Source organism: Ranitomeya variabilis, chromosome 4 (assembly GCF_051348905.1).
Source record: "Ranitomeya variabilis isolate aRanVar5 chromosome 4, aRanVar5.hap1, whole genome shotgun sequence".
NCBI classification, from domain to species: domain Eukaryota; kingdom Metazoa; phylum Chordata; class Amphibia; order Anura; family Dendrobatidae; genus Ranitomeya; species Ranitomeya variabilis.
In genome coordinates this window covers 423348711-423361525 of record NC_135235.1, presented here as the reverse complement: position 1 = coordinate 423361525, position 12815 = coordinate 423348711, and positions in this window count along the sequence as shown.

Here is a 12815-nt window from a genome sequence, read left to right as displayed (position 1 = left end):
GTTACACCACAGTCCGTTAACGCTGGCATTAACCCTGTGTGAGCGCTCAGCGCTGACTGCAGGGCAGTAAAGCAGCGGCCATTTTGCTGCCTGACTATGGCCATCGCGCAATGGTCATGGGCATTTTGCCACGACTAATCAGCGACTTGGATTTCCATGACAGACAGTGGCTGCGACCAATGAATATCTGTGACAGACAGAAAGAAAGACAGAAGGACAGACAGAAACACGGAAGTGACCCTTAGAAAATTATATAGTAGATGACAACTGTGCAGCATTAACAGAAAGTAAAATAGCAGCCCTATACCAAGGACCAGTGTACTGCTGAAGAATACTGTACTGCTTTCTGGCAATGGGCAATAGACTCTCAATGGATTGTCAGATTCTTTAACATTACTTCTGTACTGGACTTTCAGATGAAATTAAGGACCTGTTATTACTGTTTCTTTCTAATGACTCCCTTGCCTCTGCCATGTTTCTGGCAATCTGTCTTAATAGGTCATTGTATGAACACACAAAGAACACTATTGACTCTGCACCTCACATTAGACTCATGTGCCTACCACACTTTCTGAGGAGCCCATGCTGATTGGGATGACTTTGTTTTATCAATAACAAAGGGTCAAAGGGCTAAATCAGTATTTGTATATCTACACTGGACAATCTTGACATCAGATATGTGTCTGTCGAAGACAGCCACCGCCAAACAAGTGACAGCAACTAAAGGGTTCCAGAGGTGCCCATCTAGATACAGATTTTTCCCTATGATACTGCAAAATTGGTTTAAGGTTTTTATTAATTGCTTGTCTGTGAAAGCCTTTTTAAGTGATGCGAGCCTTCCACTTTTTGATTATGAGTGCTTGTGAATGTTTACCTAATTTGCTACACTTGTGGGAATGTTGACCTGTTTACACATGCAGGCATTTATTATCTCAGTTGGTGAGGTGGGTTTTCTAAGGTTTGGGTAAGCAGGACGGAATGTTGTTGATGGTGCAAGTCTTAATAGATGATATATGCATCAGTGAGAACAAGGGTAGCAATATTTGCAGGATGGGAGACAAATAGGAGGAGAAGTAGCACAGATGAAGGAGAGCCAGATGTGTATATACACATGCAAACAGTAACTGTTAAGGAAACTAGACTCCTCCAGCGGAGCAATGATTAATCACAGGAAAAAGGCAAAGACATAAATTCAGTGTGCTATTTTCAGCAGTAAATTTGAAATTATAGGAAGGAAATCGTTGAGGAAGACCTTTCACCAAATTTTTCATGTTGAACTGGACACACGATAAAATAGAGGCTGCGGTGCAGAATAGTTCTTTTTCTGCTGGCATATACTTCTTTCTTCTATATGACATTGCCCAATTTGCAATACACAGGAGAAAAATAAAAACATCAAATCAATTGGACTGAGCTTGGAAATTACCTTGGCTGTGTCTTGGAAATCAGGAGTAGTAAAGGAAATGAAAGACTCTTGGCTAGAGCTGAGCTACATGAAGAAATAACAACCTCCTGACAAAATTGAAGCAACTGTGGACAGTGCTGCTTAACAATCAAGCTCCTTGCCTGAGCCAGCTTTAAAAGGCTAAGGGCAATAATGTCATAGGAGTTTGCTGGGTTACCTGACAAACCCAATATCTTCAAGACACATTCAATTAAACTGAATCCATAATTAGTGTTTCAAAGAACAAAGTAATCTTCTGTGCTTACCTAAATGGAACTTATGTTTTCTGTTTTCAAGGCATGAATCTCCATTAAAATTTGAGCTAGTCAATTTAACCACCACAATAATCACCATTATGCAAGAATTCCTTTGTAAAGTTCTTTTGGCTCTAAACTCAGGTCAATGCAACAACCAAAATAATCATTATTGTGCAAAAAATCCTACACTTCTATTCTTTGGCTGCAAACTCAAAGTAATAGGCCAGCAGAGATGTCTGTAGGGCATAGTTCATTATCCACACCTGTTGTAACATTTCGGGGAACTTGAGGTGTTTGAGAAAGTGAAGTTCAGCAAAATGTTGCAACTCCATCTTACAAACTTCTATATTGGCTTAATGCTTTAAGTTTAGAGCCAAAGAACATTGACAAAGAATGTACTGCACAATGGTAATTAAATAGTTTTTTTTTCCATTGACTGTTTCCAATTGCTATGGACATTTATGCTTATACATGACAGTATGTATATGTTTCACAAAAACATAATTGAAGCATTGAAGATGTAGCTGTGTGCTTTGGTTTGCCTAATAAGTGCAGCATGGACTACTGTAAAAAAATGTGGATATAGTACAAGAGATCAAGGTCTAGTTCTGGAGTTGGAACAAGTGAGTAGCACAAGTAGTGTAATGTGAGAATATGCTTTTATGATTATTGTAGATGGAAAGAGAGACACTGTCATCTTTACAGAAGGAGAGTGGGTGACCATCTTTACATAGAGGGATCCAAGGGAAGTTGGAGTACACATTATGTATACTATATCAAAACCCTGCTGTGGATTTTGTTTTACACATCCTGTGTGATGAGCTAAGATTCATTATATATATACGTATAATGACAACATATGGAAATTTTGGCAATTATCAAGACACACTCAATAATAGAGTGGTTCTGCAGGTGGGAACCACAGACCACATCTCAGTACCAATGCTTTCTGGCTGATATTTTGGTCACTTCTGAATGTTGGTTGTGCTTTCCCACTCGTGGTAGCATGAGATGGACTCTAAAAACCACACAAGTGCCTCAGGTAGCGCATCTCATCCAGGATGGCACATCAATTCGAGCTGTGACAAGAATGTTTGCTGTGTCTGTCAGCGTAGTGTACAGAGGCTGGAGGCACTACCGGGAGACAGGTCAGTACACCAGGAGACAAGGGGGCCATAGGAGGGCAGCAACCAAGCAGCAGGACCACTACCTCAGCCTTTCTGCAAGGAGGAACAGGAGGAGCACTGCCAGAGCCCTGCAAAACAACCTCCAGCAGGCCACAAATGTGAATGTGTCTGCACAGACCGTTAGAAACTGACTCCATGAGGATGTCTGAGTGCCCAACGTCCAAAGATGGGGGTTGTGCTCACAGCCCAACACCGTGCAGGACCCTTGGCATTTGCCACAGTACACCAGGATTGGCAAATTCACCATTGGAGCCCTGTGCTCTTCACAAATGAAAGTAGGTTCACACTAGGCACATGTTACAGATGTGAAAGAGTCTGGAGACGCCATGGAGAGCTATCTGCTGCCTGCAACATCCTTCAGCATGACCGGTTTGACAGTGGGTCAGTAATGGTGTGGGGTGGCATTTTTTTGGAGGGCTGCACAGCCCTCCATGTGCTCGCCAGTGGTAGCCTGACTGCCATTAGGTACCGATGAGATCCTCAGAACCCTTGTGAGACCATAGGCTGGTGCAGTTGGCCCTTGGTTCCTCTTAATGCAGGACAATGCCAGACCTCATGTGGCTGGAGTGTGTCAGCAGTTCCTGCAAGATTAAGGCATTGAAGCTATGGACTGGCCTGCTTGTTCCCCAGAGCAGAATCTGATTGAACACATCTGGGTAGTGTTGAGTGATACCTTCCGATACTCAAAGGTATCGGTATCGGATGGGATCAGCCGATATCCAAAAAATATCAGATATCGCCGATACCGATACCCGATACCAATGCAAGTCAATGGGACACAAGTATCGAAAGCTATCCTGGATGGTTCCCAGGGTCTGAAGGAGAGGAAACTCTCCTTCAGGCCCTGGGATCCATATTCATGTAAAAAATAAAGAATAAAAATAAAAAATATGGATATACTCACCCCTCCGAAAACCCTGGCTGTCACCGCTGCAAGCGTCTGCCTCCGTTCCTAAGAATGCAGAGCGTGAAGGACCTTCGATGACGTCGCGGCTTGTGATTGGTCGCGTGACCGCTCATGTGACTGCTCACGCAACCAATCACAAGCCGCAACGTCATCGCAGGTCCTACACTCACTGCATTCTTAGGAACGGAGGCTGCCGGTCACACCGCTAAGGTCCAGGGTCCGCCGGAGGGGTGAGTATATCAATATTTTTTATTTTTATTCTTTATTTTTTACATGAATATGGATCCCAGGGCCTGAAGTAGAGTCTCCTCTCCTCCAGACCCTGGGAACCATACACTGGGAACTTCCGATTCCGATTTCCGATATCACAAAAATATCGGAACTCGGTATCGGAATTCCGATACAGCAAATATCGGCCGATACCCGATACTTGCGGTATCAGAATGCTCAACACTACATCTGGGACATCATGTCTTTCAGCATCCACCAGCATAACCTTGCACCACAGAGTGTCCAGGAGTTGGCAGATGCTTTACTCCAGGTCTGGGAGGAGATTCCTCAGGAGAACATCCACCGACTCATCAGGAGCATGTCCAGGCATTGTAGGGAGGCCACACACACTACTGAGCATCATTTTTTTTGTCTTGAGGCATTTCCACTGAAGTTGGATCAGTCTGTAACTTCATTTTCCACTTTGATTTTGAGCATAATTCCAATTCCAGACATCCGTTCAGACCTCCGTGGGATATTATTTGTGACTTACGTTGATCATTTTTAGGTTTTATTTTTCTCAACACATTCCACTATGTAATGATTAAAGATTTACAACTGAAATATTTCATTCAGTGATATCTCGGATGTGGGATTTTAGTGTTCCCTTTATTTTTTTGAGCAGTGTATATATATATATATATATATATATATATATATATATATATATATATATATATATATATATATATATATATATAACACACATGCTAAGTTAAGACACTGATGCATGCATACATTAGGATACAAAATTCTATGTACATTCTATAGAATGCTATAAATTCTAGATGCTATATACATCACAAAATAAAATGAAAGTTCATAGTATACATCACAAAATATACAATGAAGCTCTACTATAAAGATAATACATTGAGATTCTGCTGTACACTGTCATGTACAGTGTAGGAAAGACTAAGCGCAACAAAAGGGAAAAAGGGAAGGAAACCCAACACTAGGGAAGGGGGAGTGGAGACCCCTGGAAGATCTAATGTCACCCTGTCTGCCCTAAACATCCCTATATAGGTTCTGCACCTATCGTCAAGCAGGAAACTAATCCCTGCCTTACCCTGGTGATAAGCCCTGCATAGGGAAGGACAAGATGCATACTAGTCAATTCCCACTACTACTAACAGCTGAGGTAGAGTAGACAAAACAGGAGACCACTTATCTTGAGAAGACTCAGATGTAACACAGATGTCCTCCAGCAACCCCAAAGGGGAAGATAGCCAACTGCTATAAGTCCCTTCTCCAGACTCTCTGCAATTAAATCCTTCATAGCTTGTCTCTCAAGACAAGAAATATTATTCAGTCTGGACTTTAGAAGGTTAGCTCCGGAGGGTCAGATTTATATGACAGTCATATTCACGATGAGGAGACAAATACTGACACCCCCTCTCAAAGAAAACATCCTCAAACCCTGACAAAAATGCAGGTAAGGTTACTGTACAGATTGTAGAAAGGGAAATATACAGTTTTCATGGCAGTAATCTCCCCACTCATTGATCTCCCTGGCTTGCCAATCCACCAACCATGGAAGACCCAATACAATTAGGGTGGGAAGACCATCCGGGACATAGCAATGAATTATTTCAGAATGAACCAACCCCACCCTCAGTCTTATATTCTGTACAATTTGAGTGAGAGCTTTCTGTGCAAGTGGCACTGAGTCGATGGAGAAGATGGGAATAGGTTTAGCTAAAGCATGGCAAACCAGCTCAGGAGTTCTGGCAAACTCAGCATCAACTATGCTGACTCCAGTTTCACTGTCATCAAACAGAGAAATCTCCTCGGTTTTGCTCTCCAGCACCACCTATGCTGTCAGGACAATCCGGGAACTGCAGGTTAACGATAGAGGCACCTCTTGCTTATTCCACTCCAGACTACCAAGGGTTAAACGAGTCTCCTTTTGTTTAGGTATCACAGGACAGGTCCCTATAAAATGTCCCTTTTTTACACAAAAAAACCCACACCTTTTTTTTGCAAGCATCACAGGAAATGTACTATGCAGAGGCATGCCCTAATTGCATGGGTTCTTCCGCCCTCTCCCATACAGGTTCACCGCTAGACTGCTCCCCTGGCAAAAGGGGCAATACCCCAAAAAAGAGGCTCTGGAGAAGGTGGTCTTACACACCTACCCTGACGGCGTCTATCAACATGTATAGCCAACGACATAGCGGCCTTCAAGGACTCAAGGGTTTCATATGCTGCCAAAGCATCTTTCAACCTTTCTGTGAGACACTGAAGAAATTGGCTTCTGAGACCCAGGTCAATCTCCTTAGTATCAGTTGCCCACCTGCGAAATTCGGAGCTATTCGTCTCCATTGACTGATTCCCCTGCTGAATGCGACGCAACCTGTAGTCATTCATGGTCATCATAGATGAGGGTTAGAGCCCCCAAAAATCCCTCTACAGACTGGAGACAAACCGAATCCTGTGGTAAAGAGAAAGCCCAGAACTGCGGATTTCAACTGTAGCGCAGAGCTCACAATACCGACTTGTTGCTCTTCATTTCCAGATGAGTGAAGACTAAGTTTAAAATAAAGTTTTATTTGGTCATGATTAAGGGAGCTTAGTCTCCAGAAACGCGTTGAGATTCTTACCCATATGGTTCGTGCTGACGTCTGTATCCTCTACGTTTAAAGTTTGTGAATAAAGAAAACTCTTTTTCATGGATTTGATGAAGCTGGACATTCTCTTCTTTTTTTTTATAAATAAAGTTTGCAAGCTTCCTTAACACAAAAAACCTTTTTCCTTCCTCCAGAAAACCTGTCTGGGATGACAGCCTTGTTTTCAGGTTGGACCGGATTACCAGCAGAGACCACATAAGCGACTTCCAGCCACTGTCATTGCTGCTAAACATCATTTCACCTCAGAGACAGACAGCTCAGCTGCTCTGTCAGCCCCGAGAAAAGACACAAAAAGTCAGGTTTTTTTTCCTTAACCCCCAGAGCTAATTAGGTTTTGTATTTTCATTTTTCACTCGCCTCCTTCCCAGAGACATAACTTTTTATTTTTCCATCAATATGGCCGTGTGTGTTAGGTGTTGAGTTCCCACCTCTGCACGGGGAAATCTCAAACCATCTCCGCTGCGGTCTCCCATTCTTCTCCAACCACAGTGGAGTCTGCTCAGCGGAGACATCTGTCCCAGCATCTAGCTCAGGCTGATACTAGACAACTGGCTACTACTGCCCTTCCAGGCTCTGTCCTTGTATCCAGCAATGTTCAGCAGCGAGCAGGTCTTTCTGGGACTGTCTTGCTTTTCCCTTACTGAGCATGCTCACGGGACGACGTCCCATTGGAGTTCAGGGGTCACATGCTGTTGCGGCTCCTATTGGTCCATATGGAAGGTCTTGTAGCACTGCCGCTATAAAAGGTTCGCATGGCCGCTCAACCATGCACTAGTGTACACTTGTAAATGTGTGTGTGTTGACATGTGAAAGTCGCTCAGTAATTATCCCCTCCCTTGTGTATGACTTCTCACGTAAGGTGGATGATTGCTTTCTAGCACCCGACTTAGCTATCAGCACTTGACACACAAAGCAGAGTCAAATTGCTGTGACCACCAGTGCGGCGCCGTGTGCTTTCACAGCGCTTTCCTTACCCAAGCCTGGGTGGTTAGTGGTGTCCTCCAGAGCGGTACGTACACACTCCCGTGCATCTAAATTATTATTTTGGTCACGCTGACACCCCAGTTGTGGTGTCGAGCGCAAGTGGTCTAGTTGTACTCTAATTCCGAGTCTAGGGGGAGAGTTCTGTGACTCCTTGCTTGCGCTCTTTGTGTGGTACCATGGCCCTGTGATGCAACAGGGTTCGCTTTCTCCATACTGGGTGAAGTTAACCCGTGTGTGAATCCATATTGTACCGCCATATAGTCCGTCTTTACTTAGCAGCAGGTTCCATCTCTGCACGGTGGACCCCCGGGCTGTGAACGCACCTTACTCTATCTTCCTAATTATTTGGTGCGTTCCGCTAGCCCTAACAATGTGAGAGCTTATTTTTTTGCAGGACAATTTGTACTTTTGAATGATATCATTTGTTTTTACCATGTGATGTACTAGAAAACGGGAAAAATGTTCCATGTGAAATTGCCAAAAAAATTTGGGTTGGGTGAGGGCTTATTTTTGTGTGCCAAGCTGACATTTTTAATAATACAATTTTGGTGCAGATACAATCTTTTCATCATCTGTTATTGCATTTTAATGCAATGTCGCGATAACAAAAAACAATGTAATTTTGGCGTTTCGACTTTTTTCTAGATACGTCTGTTAGCGATCAAGTTAATACTTTTTTGTCCTGATTGGGTGATTCTGAATGCGGCGATACCCAATATGTGTATGTTTAATTTTATTTTTATTGTTTTATTTTGAATGGGGCGAGAGTGGGGTGATTTAAACTGTTATATATTTTTATTTTTTTATATTTTTAAACACTTTTTTTTTTACTTTTGGCATGCTTCAATAGTCTCATAGGAGACTAGAATCTGGCACAACTTGATCGGCTCTGCTACATAAAGGCGATGGTCAGATCGCCTGTATGTAGAAGAATTGCTGAGTTGCTATGAGTACTGACCACTTGGTGGTAGCAATCCAGCACTGACAACCATAGAGGTCTCAAGGAGATCTCTGGTTGTCATGCTGATGAACTGATGACCCCTGATCACGTGACAGGGTCACTGGTGTGTGTATTTCCGTCCCGATGGCCAGAAGCACGATTTAAATGCTGCTATCAGAGTTTGACAGCAGCATTTAACTAGTTCATTGGATTGCAATTCCAACCGCGATTATTGAAGGCACATGTCAGCTGTTCAAAACAGCTGACATGTGCCTGAAAAGATGTGGGCTCACCGCCGGAGCCCACATCAAAGCGGGGGATACCAACATTGGCGTGCTATTACGCCTGATGTCGGTAAGGGGTTAAATATGCACGGCCAGTGATAATGTCACACACAGTGTAGGAAAGACTAAGTGCAACGCAAAGGGATAAGGGGAAGGTAACCCAACACTAGCGAAGGGGGAGTGGAGACCACTAGGCAGATCTAACCTTACCCTCTCTGCCCTAAACTTGCCTGCATAGGTTCTGCACCTATTGCCGAGCAGGAACCTAATCCCTGCCTTATCCTGGCGATAAGCCCATCATAGGTAAAGACAGATTGAGCACTAGTCAATCCCCACTACCACTAAAGACACCTGGAGTAGACAAACAAGGGGAACACTTAATTCAAGAACACTCAGAGATGTAACACATATGACCTAAAGCAACACCAAAAGAGGAAGATAGCCGACTGTTATAGCTCCAAGCCTCAACACAGGAAATGGAAATATCACCAGCAACTCCTAGCAGCAGGCTGGAAGTGTGTAACCCCCAGGTCCAGGTGTGTCAATTAGAGCTGGAGAAAACGCAGAAACCTTCTGCAGCCAGATGCAGTGCAACTGTCTGCAGCCTCTGAAACACCCATGACACATACACCACTTAGGAAACACTGACACTCTGCTGTATACACCTCACATTTAAAATCTGCTGTATACATCACAGCAAATACACTGAGATTCAGCTGTTTATACTACATTGGATACAATGAGACTCTATATATCTCACAGACAACCTACAAAAATATCAGGAGTAAAGTAGTCAAAGTAAAGTCAATTATTAATAATATAAATAATTTTATTTATATAGAGCCAAAATATTCTGCAGCACTTAACAATTTTAATCATTATTAATGAATTATACAAACAGCATAAAAAAACAAATGAAATGAGAATATCAGTAGTCTAAAGCCACACAGGGAGCCCAATTGCCAAAGTGGCAAAAGCTAATCTCATCAAGCAGATAAGATTTTATTCCACATAAATAGATATAATGCAGTCAGCATTGCAGTAAACCTTCGGAGAAAAAATTACAAATGACAAATTCTAAAGAATGGTACAGTAGAAGATAAATGCATAATAGCAAAATAACATTCTGGAGGAATTTTTGCCCACTTATCTTTGCAGAATTGTTGTTTTTCAGTCACATTGGAGGTTTCTGTGCACGAATCACTTTTTAAGGTCTTGCTACAGCATCTCAATTAGATTAAGGTAAGTACTTTGACTAGGCCACTGCAAAGTTTTAATTTTGTTTTTCTCAAGCCATTCAAAGGCGGATTTCCTGGTGTGTTTGGATCATTGTTTTGCTGCATACCCCAAGTGCACTTCAACTTGAGGTCATGAACAGATGGCCGGACATTCTCCTTCAGGGTATTTTGGTAGACAGCAGAATTCATGGTTCCATTTACCACAGCAAATCTTCCAGGTCCTGAATAGTGATCCGTACCGAACACCTACTGCTTGGGCATGGACCCCAAACGCGGATTTCTCTAGGAAGTCTGTGTTACTGTTCAGGTTCGGCCCGAACATCAGGTGCTTTGCATGCTATCATCTGCATGACCAACACATATAGCTTTGATCGGTGGTAAAAGTTTACCTTTGGTCACAGGCTTCAGCTGATGTGAGTACGAGTTCCATCAGCCTGCTGCCACTAGCAAGAGCAGGTGCGGCTGATAGGTTTGTTCGTCAGCCAGTGCCTGTACTAAAAATACTTTAAAAAATTAGCATGTAATACTCCTATTTTTGATAACTGGCATGACAAAATTGACTGCTGTGGACTGCAACCCTCTGCTGTCAGCTTTATCATGGCTGGTTAACAAGAATGGATGGGTCCCCACATCTTTTTTTAAATTATTTAAATAAATAAAGAAAACAGCATAGAATCCCCCCATTTTTGACAACCAGCCAAGCTAAAGAAGACAGCTGGGGGCTGTTATTCTCAGGCTGGAAAGGGGTCATGGATATTGGCCACCGCTACCTAAAAATAGCAGCCCACAGCTTCCCCAAAAAAGGCGCATCTATGAGATGCAACAATTCTGGCTTTTTGCCCAACTCATCCCACTTGACCTGTGGCAGTAGCAAGTGGGGTTCATATTTGTGGGGTTGCTGTCACCTTTGTATTATCAGGTGATATCAAGCCCAGCGGTTAGTAATGGAGAGGAGTCTGTACTAACCCCATAGTCATATTGTCAATAAAAAAACAAGCAGAATAAAGTCCTTTATTTGAAATAAAATTAAACACCGTTTTACAAAATTATATAAAAATAACAAACACATCTCATCCCTGATAAAAAAAGAAAAAATAAGCAGCAGAACTACTCACCTATTGCCTTTTCCATTGAAGCCCTGTTCTTCTGTAATAAAAATAAATAAATAACATCCGTCGTCTGTCCAAAATGCTGTCCCATGCCATATTCCATGTCTGTGACAATTGGTTTTCAACCTGGATAGTGCCAAGATGCAACCATCCAGGCTGAAAACCATGGGTGAATGAGCTGCTGCAACCTCAGCATCAGTGGCTAGCATCGCCATCAACGAGGTTACCACAGCTCACAACAGCGTGAACCAGGCCATTGAACTGTGGATACCTCAGTTAGATTTAGCATAGTGAGAAAAGTCTCACGGTGCAGCCTGAGCTCAGAGTTTGCCATAAGAAATTTATCATGGTAATCTCACTGAGATCAGCGTTGCACCATGACACTATTTCTCATGGTGCTAGCTGTTATCTCACTGAGGTCACCACAGTTTATTGGCCTGGCTCACATTGAAGTTATCTGGGAACGCATCCTCAGTGACCTGAGTTAACTTCGATGACATCACCACTAGTCACTGGCGCTGCACTCTCAGCAGCTCATTCTCCCATGGTTTTCAGCCTGGACAGTTTCAACTTGGCACCTTTCAGGTTGAAAACAAAATATTACAGACAAAGATTGCAGCATGGGACAGTATGTCGGACAGGTAAGAAGTTTTGTTGATATTTATTTTTGCTCTTATAAAGAATAACAAGATTTCAATGGAATTGGCGTTAGGTGAGTATTTTTGATTAATATTTTCTGTTTAATCACAGAGGATGAGGGCTTCAATGACGAGGGCTGTGATGGAATGGGCATAATGGGAGTATAACTGTGTTTGTTGTTTTTAATAAACTTTTTAAACATTGTGTATTTTTAATTAAAATAAATTACTTTATTCTTTTTTTTATGACAATAAGGTGACCTCAACCCCACAAATATGAACCCTACTTGCCACCACAGGGCAAGTGGAAAGAGTCGGGCAAAGCACCAGAATTGTACCATCTATTAGAAATGCCTTTTCTGTGGTGGCAGTTGGATGCTACTTTTTGGCTGTGGTGACCAAAATATCCAGGGCTCATTACCTGCCTGAGAATACCAGTTCCCAGCTGTCTGCGAGGGACCACACGCCGTTTTTTTTAACTATTAAAAAAAACATGAGGACAACTCTAATCTTGCTAAAAAGCCATGATAAACCTGACAGCTGAGGGTTGCTGCCCGCAGCTGTGAATTTTTCCATGCTGGTTATCAAATATAGAAAGAACCCACATCATTTAAAAAATATATATATATTTATAGCGCAGATGCCAGCTGATAAATAGCCCCAACCATACATGTTCTCGCTGTTGTTGGCGACAGCAGATGTAGGCTGATAGGAGCAGTACTTTCTCATCAGCCAACGTCTCTTTGATCAGAGGTAAACTTTTTACCGCCAGGTCACAACTGCTGGCTCATGTTGTTATCTGACAGCGTGGGAACCCAGCTCTCTGACCACTGATAATAATTTTACCACCAGAGGCAGTGCTTGCAGCACTGTCATGACAGCATGGCAAACAGAAGATGTTCGGGCCCCCCATTCATCTGAATGGGG